The sequence below is a fragment of the Triturus cristatus genome, chromosome 3_1 (genome assembly GCF_964204655.1).
Source record: "Triturus cristatus chromosome 3_1, aTriCri1.1, whole genome shotgun sequence".
NCBI lineage: Eukaryota > Metazoa > Chordata > Amphibia > Caudata > Salamandridae > Triturus > Triturus cristatus.
Genome location: NC_140583.1, coordinates 915,867,144 through 915,878,619, shown reverse-complemented (window position 1 = coordinate 915,878,619; position 11,476 = coordinate 915,867,144). Strand labels below are relative to the sequence as shown.

Here is an 11,476-nt window from a genome sequence, read left to right as displayed (position 1 = left end):
ACAGGCAGAGCTAAACTGTGAGTACTCTCAAGGAAGCCTGTTAGGAAATTGAAACAGAAGAATATATTCGCAATCACATCAAATATTGCAATGTAGATACTTATTCAGTGGACCCATATTTCTGTTGAATATTTAAGAAAACCAATGTGCTTGGACATATTTACTTTTTAAACAAAAAAGGTACAATAGAACACCATGGTATCTCTACAGCAAACTTAAACAAATGAAAGAACATGGGTTATTAGTGTATAGCATTCTGTCTTTATTTCATTCCAGGCTCAGGTATATAAAAAGCATTGAATCACCACTGCCTCTCGAGCGTTCTTCGGCAGTATTCTCTCCTCCCTGGCTGCTGTGTATAACTCTACCAGCTTGGGAGCCAGCTCCTCCACATAGGTAGCATAGAACTCAATTGGAAGTCCATCCGTTCCCGGGGTCTTGCCTCTGGCTAATTCTTTGATAGCTACTCTAATATCATGTTCCGAGATGTGAACTCACAGTTGGTCCACCTCCTCATCTGTCAGTGTATAGAGGGGAAGCTTGGCCAAAACATCTTGTGTCTCTCCTTCCCTTTGGGACCCCGAGTTCTTATATAGATGCTTTTAATAGTCCAGAAATCTATTGTTTATTTCAGCCTGCCTATATAGAGGGTGTCCTTTTTGGTCAGCTATCTCTATAATATTATTCCCTCTATGGGTCGGATTGGCCAGCCAAGCCAATAACCTGCCCGCCTTATCCCTTTCCACGTGGGTCTGATCCATGTATGTTTTATAGTTGACACATCGCAAATGTACTTCCTGGACTGCCACTTCCTCCTTAGCATCAACGATTTCCTGCCGTAACTCTGGGTGTTCGGGGCATTGTATCTCTATATCTCTTAAAGCTCGGGCCGCCCTTTCAATGTCCATAAGTAGTGCCCGCCGTACCCCGATAGATGTCGCCATACCTCCCCCTGATCATAGCCTTAAAGGCTTCCCATTCCATCAGCCTGGAATTGGTAGAGTCGGCGTTGTCAGCAAAGTAGGATGGTACATGCCCCCTGATCTCCTGGAGGAAAGCCTGGTCCTCCAGTGCCTCCGGTTTGAGGCGCCAAGTATGGATGGGTTGGTGTTGCGCCCCCCATTGTAGTCTCATCAGAATTAGATTATGGTCCAATATTGTACTTGTCAGGTACTCCACTCCCTGCATCAAACGTGCATGTTAGGTGAGCATATGAAGGTGTCTAACCGTACGTGCAGTCCGTGGGCATGTGAGAGGTGCAAGTATTCTTTATCTGGTGGGTGTGTATGCCTCCAGGTGTCCACCAGCCCCCAGTGGGTCTGCCATTCTCTAAAGGTGGGTGTGATTGGTCTAAGTCTGGGTCCGCAACGCAGTTAAAGTCTCCCCCCATGACGACGGGGACAGTCATGTATGGTGCTAGAATCCCAGACATCTTCTCCAAGAAGGCGGCCTGATCAGTGTTCAACCCGTATATGTTGATTAGCGCCACATCCTGACCATCTAATCTACCTGTGACTATCAGGTCTCTGCTCTCTGAGTCAACCTTGTGCCCCGTGTGCTGAAAAGGAACCCCCGCCATTATCCAGATAAGGACGTCTTGCGAATGCTGAGAACGAGGTGTAGTATGCCTGGCCTCTCCATCTCCGGTGCAGTGCAATGCCCTCTGAGGCCAGGGCGTAAGTCTTCTGCAACATGGCAAGGTGAACCCTGCTTTTACTCAGGTGTGAGAAGATTTTATGTCGCTTGTGCATGGAATGCATACACCGGACATTCCAGGATAATAGGTTATATGTTATTCTTTTATTCAATGTTACTTATTTCCCCTTCCCTCTAGCTGTCTCATTACCAGGGTTCTCCGAAGAGTGAGATAGACGGGTGTGACTACCGCTTACTATCATTGATTCCATCCCAGGCTTCCTGCAGTGTCCCAAACTTAAAACTTTATAAACACCTCAACACCCCCTCCCCAGGACAAGTGAGAATCTCTCCCCCATCCAAACTGTGCACTTGCGTGCGTCTATTGAGAATGTCAAAAGTTCAGGTAGTGACAGGCCAAGGGCTCAATTCAGAGAAGAGCAATGCCCTCCTGACCCCCCCAGGCCCCTGCCAGCAGGCACATATATCATTTGAATATCAAGTCTTGGTCCTGGGCCCTCTCAGCCCCTTTTTATATGTGCTTAGCTCTCTGAGACCCCCGTGTTTAAAATTCTCTGCTATACTTGTGTGTCCCGCAGTATTCAGATAATTTCATCTGCTGATCTGGGAGTCACCGATGGGACCTCCTGGCTGGCCTCTCCCACCGTACTAGAGCTTTGTTCCGAGTCCGAGTCTCTTGGATCGTCCCCAGACAGCGATGTGGTGTCCTGTCTTCAAAGTGCGCTGAGGGATGTTATCGCCGCTACTGCTCCATCCCTTTCTCGCTGCGTCTCCCCTGCTGTAGGTAAGCTTGCAGTTTTTCCTCCTCTCCCTCTTTGACAGGGCATGCCTTGTTCTTGCCTCTCTTGCCTTGTGTCGTCTTGTTCCCATGGAGCATGCTGGTCAATCCATTCCTACACTTTCTGTGGCGTATTGAAGAACTTTGTCCCTTCCGTAGATACCATTCTCAATTTAGCAGGTAACACCATGGAGTATTGTATGCCCAGCTGACGCAGTTTCCTTTTGGTTATACCCATTGATGCCAAGTCCTTCCACTTTCTCCACTTCCCTTGTGACTCATGTTAGCAGTGGCCCTTGAAGTGATGTAATCTTATGAAGATCAAAGGTTCTGCAAGCCTGGCATGGTGATGCCATGGTAAGGTTGCTACAGCTTCTTCCAGCAGTTGTGATGCTACTACAATATATTCTTCCCCATATGTCTGATTCCATGACCCGGTGTGTCCCACCACCTTTTGACCTTGATGATTCCAACAGTCTGTGCCCATACTGGTATGGGTGAATACATTTGTGCAAGACTAATACCGTGAATATTGAAAATGATAAGCATCTGAGATGTATGATGGTGCACCATGTGAAGCCTGAAATGAAAGATATCATATGTGAGTCTGGGAAGGGATTCACAGACACATATCCTGGCCTAAACATTGCACTTCATGCAGAACAAAAACAAATCTCACAATGACCAATGCATGATGCACTTGTCTCACCAGAAACCTTTCTGAACATGCCTGAGAGACTAAATCAAGCACTGTGATTTCCACATGTAAACTATGAGGAGACGAAATATTAGCTCAATGCTGGTTGTGATTTCTCATCATGCAGAAAAAACTTAAGAAATCCTCGCAGTTTACAAGACGTTCTTGATTTAGCCAGAGGTATTTAAGAAAATGTAACCAACATTCTGATGCCCTCTTTATTTTTGAGTTGCCTTGAGGTATGGACTGCTCCCATGAGAAATAGGGTTGGTTCTGATTTGCTAAAGAAAAGCCTTTGGGCAAAAAACAATGGACTTGAGTGCGGCCTGAATGATTGTCATGTCAGTGGCTGAGATTATTTCAAGGATTCCGTCCATCACCTTGTTAGTGTTCCTAATAATGGAAGGCATAACTATCGTCCCTTGTGTTTTAAAATACTGAACGCTTGGTGGAGTAACTGTGTATAAATTTTAGAGGGTGCTTGGGGCTTATGGAAGGAGACATCTTTAATAAACTGAGTTTCCAACATTATAGAAGATTTTGTGTCAAATACATGCTGCTTTAAACCGGATCCTCTGTCTCCCAGGAGTCCAGTCCAGCTTTCTCTTGGCCACTGATACATGATAAATGCAGCCAGTAGCCACTCTGGAACTAAAATCTGATTGCCTATTACACTCTCTCCAATGCCTAACCTGTTGACCCTAAGAACAATTTGTTGCAAAAGCCAAGCCATAGGAGAACGCAGACAGTGACTACCTTTTTATGTAAGGGCCTGGAAATGAGAACACCTGCAGTGACTACACATTTATGTAAGGGCATGGAAAGGAACTGTAAGTCTTTCCTGAGTGAGAGTGAGATATAAAGGCAGGAGAAGATGGAATTGACATGCAATATTGAAGGACAGAGAGTCATCTAACCAACCCTCTGTGGCTGAATTTTGGCCCCTGGAATAGTGGTGGTCCAAATGAGGTTGGCAAGATTGAATTGTTCCAATGAATTGTATTATTGCCCATTAACAGTTGTTCTGTTATCTGCCATCTTGTCCGAGAATTCAGCAATTATATGGCAGTACTAGGATACATGTAGAAACCTAGTCTTCATCATTTTGTATTTGGGGCAGGAATTGTGCCCTTTGGGGTTTCTCTTATGTTGTATCTATTGCAGTCAATCCAATCCACTTAGGCTTCTCAATGTAATGAACATCTTTCTGACAGAACCCTGACAAGCATGGATATGAACATGTTTCCAAAAAGTAAAAAAAAAGATTGAGAATTGACACGCATAAGTGCAGGGGAACCTGAGCAGTGGGTGACACAGACCAAAATTGGATTGAGTGCGATAGATACTGTGCAATCGACCACAGGCTGAAACTTTCCAATGATGTATTATTTTTCTACCAGCGAAGTAAAATTTAAAGTGTGTCACAGGAGTCCTATGCTTTGTTTGTCTCTCTTTTGTTGGACAAATGAAGTGGGCTGTGCTTGGAGCAATGCATACATTTCGGTATGTGCAAATCTTGCACCTTTTCAAGCTATAGCACACTTTGGTCTCCTCTTTTTCTGTGATCTCAGTACCACAATCTCATTCCCAATTTCATGTTATGGGTTATACTTCCCTCTTCCTATCATTCTGGAGTGCTCTACATAACTGTGAGTTTGTGCTACTTGCCATAGTCAAGTCTAATGCTGTGGGCTGTGAGGAAAGTGGATTATTATATGGTATGGTTGTGTGACCTCACAGTGTAATACAGGCACAACGCTATATTGGGTCCAGGCAGGTACATTTGAAAAACCTTAGCTCAACCCTTGGTAGCTGTGCCTCTGAGCAGTTAGACGTTATCAAAGGAAGAAGTAAAAAGCATTAAGAATTATTAAAACAGTTGAATAAGAAGAAAATACAACACAGTAAAAATCAAACACCCATTCAGTGCAAATAATCATCATAATTGGCTGCAATAGCGGGCAACATTGCAATCTTTGTAAAGTTAGATGGACCAATAAGGTCCAGTTGAACCCTTACCTCCCAGTCAAAGCAGTCTCTAGTCCAGGGGCAGGCTCTATGGGAAAACCGTACAGACTTTAATAGAGTAGACCTGATGCAAGAGATACAGCATGCTGAAGATGCTCAATGAAGCTGAGGATGCTTAGCCGGTGCCGGGGGTCTTCCAAGAGGTCACCCCTTGGTCCATGAGCACAGTGGGGCGACTTTGCCAACATGAGTCGATGTGCCTCAAAGTCCAGGTGAAGTCCAGCTAAAAAACATTTCCCACTAGACTAATGGTCTCCGGTTACAGCAAAACCAGTGGTTCCCTTTAACTGTCAGTAACTTCCTTGCTGGGTGACCAAACTGGACTCAGGTGAAACCTTTGAGGTTCAGGACTCGGTATCCGAGGCTGCACTTCAGCGGTTAGCAAGGCCTACTTCTTAAGCATTTGTGGCCCTGTAGCTGTAACAGGAAGTGAGCCAACTGACTCTTGGAGTCACTTCTTCTGTCTGAGCTCAGGGATGACTTTTCCTCTAGCAAGGCACTACAGGCACAGTTCTCTCTTTGTTAGCCCAAGGAGCAGCAGGTACAGCCCACTTTTTGGAGCAGCCTTTCTTTGCTGGATCCAGGCAACAGCAGGGCAGTCCTTCATCAATCCTCTCTCCAAGTCAGATGTAATATGAGGTCTGGGTGCCAGGGTTGCCAAAGGTGCCCCCTTTATGCCTAAGTTGTGCCCTCAGGGGATGCAGTTACTACTAGGCAATGGCCTACTGGGACCCCTACTGCCTAGAGACAACTTTCTGTAAAGTGTAGCATCTAGCTAGCTGAGAAAGCAAAATTCTATGCACCCCAATATGGCAGAAATATTCTTTGGGTGTGTTGAGCTCCCTCGCCCAACCCAGGGGTGTGGCTACCTGGGGGCTACACGCCCACAGAAAAAACAGTTTGGCATCAGCTTCCCCTCTCCGTCTCCAATGCCAGCCTGTCTGCAAAAACAAAAGAGCAACCCTTCTTGTTTGTGTCCACCATTTATTCTTCGAAGGCAGCTTTCCCCGTGAAGTTTACCTTTTGGGCTCACACCCTCCTTGGCCTTCCTGACAGGGAGAGGTCACACCTCTTCCAGTCACCCATACAATGAAGCAGTGTAGTCAGTGATCCCCACTGTATTGTAACAATAGTGAGTTCACTAACCTATCATCCTAGTTCATCCCAGACTTTAATGCTTTATCCATAGTGCATCATCATGTGCAAACCAGCTGCAAACTGTAGTTGAGCTGCCAGGTTTAATTCCTATTTATTTGTTCAAGGGGTTTTTACGTCAATCCCCAAAATTCCTGAAAGATGCAGTGTCCCATTGCAAAAGTAGTACTGGTAGAGGGCATGTGGGCCTGATACTCTTCTTGCCTACTTATCCCAGTTTATACACTAAACAGGAACATCCCCAAATAAGTCCAAAAGATCACACAGTATGAGGACAGTTCTTACAGGATAATTTAAATAAATCAACATATCGTTGGACTTAGCGATATTATATAGACAGTATTTCCTCTCTTGACCACATTGCCTCCGAGTGGTTCTATCACCGATCCAAGTAGGAAAGGTTACAAGAGACATTCTCAACATGTTTCCCTTCCCACGTCCAAGCTGTCACAGACCTGCCAACTAAAGAAAGTTCAACTGTGTGAGGGACGGGTGGGGCCTTGGAGCGGGTGGGGCATAGTTACTGGAAGAAGGGGTGCAGGATGATACATTAGCCCCAAAATAACAATTCTGAAGTTAAGGTGAATGCCTTTACATTTTGTTTTTATCTTGTCACATTTGCTGTGCATTCAAAGACAGAGGCAAAATGTCAGGCTATGTCTTTTGCCAGACTGCTGCTTATTCTTTTCAAAGGGAGGTAACTGTTTACATTTATTTCCCTGACTGTAAAGTGAGAGGATTTTGTAAAGTGAATTATGCGCAATCTTGCTGAGAACAGTTCGCGAGAAAGAAAAGGCTGTAGGATGTCACTTTTTTTTCTAAAACACAACAACATTTAAATACCTGTAAATGAATAGTGTGAATATTTTAGAATATGTCAGTAGTTAGGAAAGCACATACGAAACACTTTTTTTTATAATTCTGAAGTGTGAAGGAACAAATATTTCAACAGGGTCAAAGCAAATCTATACACTTGGGGGCATATGTATCAAACCCTTTTCCCGTTCGCAAACGGGCCGATTCTCAGAATCGGCCCGTTTGCGAACGGTAAAAGGCCTTTTGGGATGTATCATCCCAAAAGGGTATCGCAAATTAGAGAATCGCAAAATTTGCAATTCTCTATTTTGCGATTGCATTTAAGGAATCGCAAATTACGATTCCTTAAATGCAATGTAAGAAGCCTAGAAAAATTGCAATTTGGCCATAAGAAATCGCAAATTACCACCAACTTCAAGTTGGTGTTAATTTGCGATTTCATTGAAAAATTCACTTTTTGGCATTTTTCAAAGTGCCATGTGAAGCACAGACATGCCCTTAGGGCATGTATGTGCGCCACATGTGCATACATACATATTTCAGGGGTGCAACAGGGTGTCCTTTTGACACCCTAGCACCCTTGAAATTGCATTCTCATTTTGCGATTCTCAAATTGCGAATCGCAAAATGAGAATGTCTTCCCATTCATTCCTATGGGCCTCCTAGCCCATAGGAATGAATGGGAAGGTTTTCCTTAATTGCGATTAGCAATTTGCTAATCGCAATTAAGGAATGCCAAGGAATCGCAAAACATTTGCGAATGTTTTATTACATCCCATTTTGCAATTCTCAAATAGCGATTCCCTAAAAATCGCTATTTGAGAATTGCAAAAACGGAACTTGATACATATGCCCCTTGGTGATGTGCAAATGAACTATTCATTGAAAACCGATTTCCACATGTTATTGTTTGTTCGCACTATAATTTTTATCAGTAAAACTGTATGTGCAAAATTAGTGTCCATTTCAATATGTGCTTCCTGTGAATGACAGAGTGTTACCACAACATACTTTAGTAATACATTTGCCACAGTGTGCACCAAAAGGCACACTTCTGCTGAATCAATTTGCTTCACCTGTTCTTGCTGCAATGCTTGGATTTTTTCTAATCCCTATGACTTCAATGATGTAACACTGATAACACCACACCCAAACCAAAATAAAGCTTGGTGAGACTAGTGCCGATGTCCTGAATGAACATCGGGTGTTCAAAGTCTCTAAAGACAAGCTGGAAATCCACTCTTTGCAGTTTCCATCTTGTTTTGTCTGCCACTGTGGAGTCGATATCATGTGACACACAGTGGTGCCGTGTGAGTTGACATGTCTACTGTCAGATAGTGTGACATTGGTTTTACTCTAACTAATCTGACTAATTTGGAATTGAAGTGGTTGTCAAAGTATTTGGAGTAGAAAATCTGACTGAAGCTTATTTTCCATCAAGAGATACCACAGCACAATCCCCCTCTCTCTTTGTTACCTCTGCCATCACAACTGCCAGCCATCTGAGGCTAAATGCTTTATTACTATTAGGGCAAAACCATTTGATCTGGATGTACTAGTCCAGTGACAACTTGCTTTAAGTGGTTGGCTAAAGTCTTCCTAAAGATTGCAATATTGGTGTTTTACATAGTGGGGGGAAGGGAGTAGAACTTTTAGGCTGCTTTATGTTTACAGTGCTTGAGGACCATTATATGTGTGCCTCCTGCACAGATTCCAAAAGGATCAGTCTTTGGAGAACTTCTCCCAGTGGCATCAGCAATTTTGCAAAGTCTTCATGAAGTTTGAACCATTTCTTTGTCAGATCGTTACCCCATGGAGCTTTTCCAATGGTAAAGGTTTCCATAGGTGTCAGAATAAATCTATATTTATCCCATTCCAGTTCTTTCCCTCTGTTCTCTCATTAATTTAGGAAGTATACATGTCTCTATTCAGTCATTTAGCTTCAATGATAATTTAAACATTCATCAAATATCTTATTAATACATGTTTATGTGTGTGTAGCACATTACCATAATTGTCTCTGAAAGCTCTGATATGTGTCTGCAACTTTTCACACTTCAAGAGCCATGCCAGCGGGCGTTTTGAGTTGTCCCCTTCCCAATGCATGAATTGTCGGCTGGTGTTTCTCTTTAGTGTACTAGATGACATTCTAACTTTAATACTTGTGTTGAAGGAGGAATCAGATCATGCATTTGCTTCTCTAGTCTTGTGATAGCTGCGATTGCCTTATATCCCTTTCCATAATCTTTTGGATCCACTGATCTTATCCAGTACAAAGACTTGTATCATTACTTTCATCACCTACCATTTTATACCCCTAGTCATGTAGGATTCATCACTAGTTTCAAAATAGTTATCTACCTCATGTCCAATTGCGGGTTTGATAACGTATTTTGGGGTAGTCACCATGTTGGCGCTTTTATCTGTCCCTTTTCATGCATGTAAGTTACATAACTAGGTGTGGTCTAAAATAGTTCAGCTATGGTACACTTCATATGTGCTTAAGTACCTCAGTAAAACTAACATTCAAACCAATCTTGCATACAACCCATGGACAAAGAAGTGTGAAGGATATTCCAGTGTGCCACTATGTTGTGCTTGCCATATATTTATTAGGTTGGGACTTTTCATACACCTGTCTTTTCACTTTTACTGTCTCATTGCGAGTCATTGCTCAATGTCTATGTGAATGAGCATCAAACATAACATTAAAATCTCCCACTCACAATACACAAGCTTTAAAGTATTGGACACAAATATCTGACATCCATATTGGGGGGGATTATAGACACTACGGGCCCGATTCACAGAACTAACTTAAGACAAAATCCTAAACTTACTACCATTTTGGTATTCACAGAAGGCACTTACTCATTTTGGTATTCACAGAAGGCACTTACTCATTTCGGCATTCACAGAAGTTAGGAGTCCTAACTTTAGGACTCCTAAATGCCTTCTGTGAATACCGAAAGTCTTAAAATTAGGATTTTTCTCAGTTTAGTAGTAGTATAGTTAGGACTCCTAACTTTAGGACTCCTAAATGCCTTCTGTGAATACCGAAAGCCTTAAAATTAGGATTTTTCTCAGTTTAGTAGTAGTAAAGTTAGGAGTCCTAACTTTAGGACTCCTAAACTGAGAAAAATCCTAATTTTAAGACTTTCGGTATTCACAGAAGGAATTTAGGAGTCCTAAAGTTAGGACTCCTAACTTCTGTAAATACTGAAGTGAGTAAGTGTCTTCTGTGAGTACCAAAATGAGTAAGTGCCTTCTGTGAATACGAAAATGGTAGTAAGTTTAGGATTTTGTCTTAAGTTAGTTTTGTGAATCGGGCCCTACGTGTGCCCATCTTATTGCCATCTCATTTTGTTTCCCACATCCAGGCACTTTTCTTCACAATCAAATTAATTAGTTTTCCTGTCAAATTGTCATTTGCTATTATTAGTCATTTTGAGAGCAAAGAACCGGCCTACTGCTTACATAATTTCCTCACACTGCATGGAGGACATATTTTTTTCAGAAGCTGTTCGAATATATGGCCTACATTTCAAGGAGAAGCCAAAGTCTTGGATGCTAGGTCTGTGTATATCTGCCTGGGGCAACCGTACTCTTTACTGGTGTAGTGTCAGACGCTTACTTTATTGAGTGTCCAAGATTGATGACTTGATTGTATTTACATTTCCAGAGATAAGATACTACAAAACATCCTCCTATATGTGAAAGACCTCACCAGTGACAGCGAATGATATGTTCTAATTCTTTGTAACAAAAGGATCATGAAAGCAAGATGCGTTTCAATGACAAAAGTTACTTTATTCTATAACTATTCACATTGACAAGAATTCAGTGCATAAAAGTTAATGTGCATACTTATTTAAATTATTTTCAGTTTCTATATTGTAGATTTTTTCCGAGTTACATTAATAATTTTGGTGTTAGTCTTCAAACTCCTGTCTCTCCTCTGACATTTGTTGTTTGCCTCCAAACACCTGTCTCTCTAACAATACTCAGTTTTCCTGATCTAGCCAACTGTCCTTCCTTTTTATGGTTTGGCTTGATAGTGCAGCTGTCACCAGACAATTATGTGAGCAACACTAGAGAGGGGCTTTGGTTCCACCCACATGTTGGGTGCCAGGAGTACATGTTTTGTTTGGGTAGAAGTTGTGTGCTTCCGCAAAAAAAAGTGCTTGCTCTCTAGCAGCTGTGATTATTTTGTTTATCCAGCTGACTTAGCCTCAACTTTCAGGGGGACACACATGGCATTGTAATATTGTAAAAGTGTCTTAGATTAGTAGATCATTTATGGTGTTTGTCTTTCTGTGGTAGCAGTACAGATCGGAGGAGGGCAT

The 11,476-nt window shown here is 42.5% G+C and overlaps 1 protein-coding gene across 1 annotated transcript in view; it reads right to left on the bottom strand.

Moving 5' to 3' along the window:
* PLA2R1 (phospholipase A2 receptor 1) overlaps nt 1–11,476 on the bottom strand; it is a 946,386-nt gene that overhangs the window by 276,632 nt on the left and 658,278 nt on the right. The gene's annotated exons all lie outside the window — the stretch shown is intronic.